General features: G+C 40.2%; 1 non-coding gene across 1 annotated transcript; it reads left to right on the top strand.

Annotated features, from left to right (window-relative positions):
- Window positions 1–2,994: 2,994 nt before the first annotated feature.
- Window positions 2,995–3,068, top strand: trnat-cgu (transfer RNA threonine (anticodon CGU)). Its single transcript has one exon. It is a non-coding gene; the product is annotated as a tRNA-Thr (tRNA).
- The last annotated feature ends 1,653 nt before the right edge of the window (window positions 3,069–4,721 follow it).

The following is a 4,721-nucleotide window of genomic DNA, read 5'->3' as shown; positions in this document are numbered from 1 at the left end:
TCCCCTAGTCTGCCCATCTTTGTTGGAGACAATAAATATATCCCTATCAATAGGCTACGTGCCACAGTCCTTTAAAGTAGCTGTAATCAAACCCCTTCTCAAAAAACCTACTCTTGATTCCAGCACTTTAGCAAACTACAGGCCTATATCTAATCTTCCTTTTATTTCAAAGATTCTTGAGAAAGTTGTGGCAGCTCAGCTCTGTGAATTTCTTCAAAACAACAGCCTGTTCGAGGACTTCCAGTCAGGCTTTAGAGCTCAACACAGCACAGAGACTGCTTTAGTTAAAGTAACTAATGATCTACTCTGGGCTTCAGATGAAGGACGACTCTCAGTGCTGGTTTTATTAGATCTTAGTGCAGCTTTTGACACTATAGATCACTATATTCTACTAGAGAGATTAGAGAAATTACTTGGAATCACAGGGACTGCCCTAAACTGGTTTAAGTCCTACCTATCTGATAGGTACCAGTTTGTACACGTGAATAATAAGTCTTCTGTGTACACTAAAGTAAGCTACGGGGTTCCTCAGGGCTCTGTGCTAGGTCCAATCCTCTTCTGTATCTATATGATCCCCCTTGGTAATGTTATGAGAAAATACTCTGTTAACTTTCACTGCTATGCTGATGATACCCAACTGTATGTATCAATGAAGTCAGGTGAGACAAATCAGCTATCTAAACTTGAGGCCTGTCTAAAGGACATTAGGGCCTGGATGGACCAAAATTTTCTTCTTCTCAACTCAGACAAGACTGAGGTCATTGTACTGGGCCCGCGACACCTTAGAGAAACCTATGCTAGCCTAACTGCCCTAGATGGCATTACTCTGGCACAAAGCACAACTGTTAGAAACCTTGGGGTTCTATTTGATCAGGATTTATCCTTCAACTCTCACATAAAACAAACTTCAAGAACTGCCTTCTTTCATCTCCGTAACATTGCTAAAATCAGATCTATCCTGTCTCAGGGCGACGCCGAAAAACTAGTCCATGCTTTTGTTACCTCTAGACTGGATTATTGTAATTCTCTTTTAGCAGGCTGCCCGAGCAAGTCGCTTAAGACACTTCAGCTGGTTCAAAATGCTGCAGCACGTGTACTGACTAAAACTAGGAGAAGAGATCACATTACTCCTGTATTAGCCTCTCTGCATTGGCTTCCCATAAAATATAGAATAGAATTCAAGATTCTTCTTCTCACTTATAAAGCCCTAAATGGACAGGCACCAGTCTATCTCAAGGAGCTTGTAGTGCCATACAATCCCCCCAGAACACTACGCTCTCAAAATGCTGGACTACTCGTTGTTCCATTCATCTCTAAAAGTAGTATAGGAGGAAGAGCTTTCAGTTATCAGGCCCCACTTCTCTGGAACCATCTACCAACCACGGTTCGGGGGGCAGACACCCTCTCTACCTTTAAGGTTAGGCTCAAAACATTCCTCTTTGATAAAGCTTTTAGTTAGGAACCAGCTCATAGCTCATAATTAAGATGCAATAGGCATAGACTGCCGGGGGGGGGGGTCTGGCATGCTCGGTTGGAGAGAGGTTGGAGAGGGCGTTAAGAGAGAGGTCATTTAGGTTAGAGAGGGACCGGAGAGGGTCCCATTCCTCTTTCAAACACTCCCTCTATGTCTGCTTACTCCCTTGTGTGTTTGCTCCTGTACTCCTTCTGGCTTTTGTCTTGCAGGTCCGTGGGATCCTCAGTGTGGAGTTACAGAGTCTCAGCGGCTCTGTCTCCACCCTTTTCTCTGCACACACCCAACACAGCATAACGTGGATGGCTGTTCATCATAGGAATGGGATCCACACAAGGTTCCTGCTGCTTAACAGAAGGTTTTCCTTGCCGCCATGATGAATTCATGTTGGGTGTGGGATACATATGTATGTGTATATACGTATATATGCATATGTGTGTATCCATAAAATGAAGAGTCCGTCCTTAAGACTGCTCTACTGTAAAGTGCCTTGAGATACCATTGGTTATGATTTGGCGCTATACAAATAAAGATTGATTGATTGATTGATTGATACTACTACTACTGCTACTATTACTACTACAAGTACTACTACTACTATTACTACTACAAGTAGTAGTACTACTACTACTACTACTATTACTGCTACAAGTACTACTACTACTACTACTACTACTATCACAACTACAACTCCAGCAATGTTCTTGGATGTGTTAGTACAACAACAAAAATCATAAATATGTCTAAGTTTATTTCTCAATAGTACATTTCTGTCTAAACAAATCAATAATGATGCATTGATATTATAAAATTCACTGTTATATTATGTCTTTGCATGAACTTGAAGCAGTATCGATGATGGCACCGCGGAAGCAGTGCAGAGAAGGCGGCGCAGATTGCTGAAGACGGTGCATTTTGGCAAACGCGTCGCAGCGAAGGCGAGGGCCGTTTTTCGCTGCTTGCGGCTATATTTTATCCATTATTATTGTTTCTTTCCTAAACACATCTGTCAGATTTGCACCAACCAGGATCTCATAACAGTGGGCAGGTCATTTCCCAAGAGAACTGATTGGTCAGGAGGCAGGGCTTTTGTACTCGCTAAGATCTGATACACTTTTTAATCTGGTCCCAACCAGGTTAGCCATTCAGCCTAAGTTACCATGGTGATTTACCCCCGTAAGAAGTTAACCAGCATCATAGTACAGCACACACAGAATAAATCCAGGAAGTTAGTGCGATAAGAGGAAATTCAGCTTTGTAGTTCAGGCCCCTGGAGTTCTTCAACCACTTGGAAAGAGTTCATCATAAGAACACTCCACGATCAAGTTTCTTCAGATGTTCTCAGGAGCTGTCATACATTCCTCAGTCAAATATGATAAAGACTGGATTTGAACCCATGCATGCATTGCACATTGGAAAAGCAATCCATCACCTTAATCACTCAGCCAACTCATCCAACCATTGCCACTTTACTCGTCTCACTGATGATGTTTGAGAACTTGGAAAAGTTGCTCATTCACGTAGGTGCTGTGGCTTAGCTGGTCAAAGTGTCTGTCTCGTAAACAGAAAATCCTGGGTTCAATTCCCAACAGCACCTTCAATACAGTTATAAAGTTTAGTGTTTTCTATTCAGCATGTCCAGACTGAAACATGTAGAGAAACAGAAGGATTTCTGCATCTGATCCTTTTTCCGCCCCTAACAGACACACTAAGTTTTCTTAAAAATTAACAAGTAAAATTGAAAAAGCTTTACATCATGTTGAGGGTAAAACAGCAAAGCTTTTATTATGAAGGTGTGTTTTTGGAATAGAATATACCTTTATTGATCCCCAGAGGGGGAATTCAATTGTTGCTGCAATGTGATAAAAAAGAGCAGGAATAAGAAACAAAAGTGCAAAAATATGCAAAGTCTAGAACAGACATACATTGGAAAAACAAAATAATCAAAATAAAAATAATAATAATAATTTGAAAGAATTGGGTTGGGTTTATTGAGTTAAACAGTGGAGTTAAACAGTCTGATGGCAGTGGGAACAAAGGAATGCCTGAATCGCACTTCCTCACCAGTTTAATGGGTTTATTTGTCTCACGTGCCTTGATGGCACTTAAACTAGTCAGAAAAACACAAATAATGTGTGCTCACATCCAGAGTTTTGATAGGTCAGCTACAGACGCAACAAAGCTTGTTAAACAAGTGCCAAACATCCATCTTCATGATATCAGATCAAATCTGAAAAAACAGGAAGTCATTCTCTGAGTGAGTTCATTGAAGAGTGTTTAGTGGATCAGCAGCGCACTGAGAAAAAAGAAGATTATGAAGCGGATGCAAGATGCTTTTGTTCATCTTATTTTCCATTGCTTCATCATCACATTTACTCTCAACAGTCACATCTCATCAATACAACCAAGCATCTGCTTTTAGAAAGATGTGCAGTTTGCAGCATCTGCTCTCCGCTCCATTTTGAAACCGAAACTCAACCTCCCTTACCAGTATTTTTTGTGAATGCACAGTGACTTTTTTCTCAATAGAGACATAGTGACAAATGTTGAGACGTTATCTTGTGTTAGTGGAGATTTTTCTTACGTCATTGTCAACAAAGACTCTGATTGGCTTTCGTCATGCGAAATGGTCGCAGGACTTCAATATTTTGAACTCTTGCGAATGTGCGGATATGCGTAAAATCAGGAGCGTGCTCGCACGGCCAATGCACTTGACGTGCGGATCAGACCTCACCGCCGCACAGGAAAGATTTCGCATCTGGAACGCATCTATCCATTGACTTTGTATGTAATCTGGACATACGAACATTTTGTGATGCATCCGGTGTGAACGAAGCATTATGTCTTCACTTCCCCTGGTTTTTAAAAGGGAAAAAAAATGGATAATTTGTTCCAAAATGACTCAAAATGTCAGTTTAAGCAGAGTTGGGGTCAATTACATTTATCAATTAGAATTACGTCTTCAAATATCCATGTTGAATCACAGCTCACTTACAATTACATTGACCAGCATTTTTTCCAATTACTATTAAAATTACAATTAATATTTTCCCCCTAAAATTCAATTGCAATTCAGTTCTCAATTACCAAATTTAAATTCAAATTTAACACAATTACTGAGCCTGAAATAAATAACCCCATAAACCCTAACTTAACCTGTTGAGTTAGCTTTCTGTTAGCATCATTTATGATAATGGGTCAGTTTGTCTTAAATCAACTGTAAAATATACTAAAAATGTGTTTTTCATTT

This window comes from Gouania willdenowi, chromosome 17, assembly GCF_900634775.1.
Source record: "Gouania willdenowi chromosome 17, fGouWil2.1, whole genome shotgun sequence".
Lineage (NCBI taxonomy): Eukaryota > Metazoa > Chordata > Actinopteri > Blenniiformes > Gobiesocidae > Gouania > Gouania willdenowi.
Note: the sequence above shows the minus strand (reverse complement) of the source record. Positions and strands in the feature narration are given on the sequence as shown.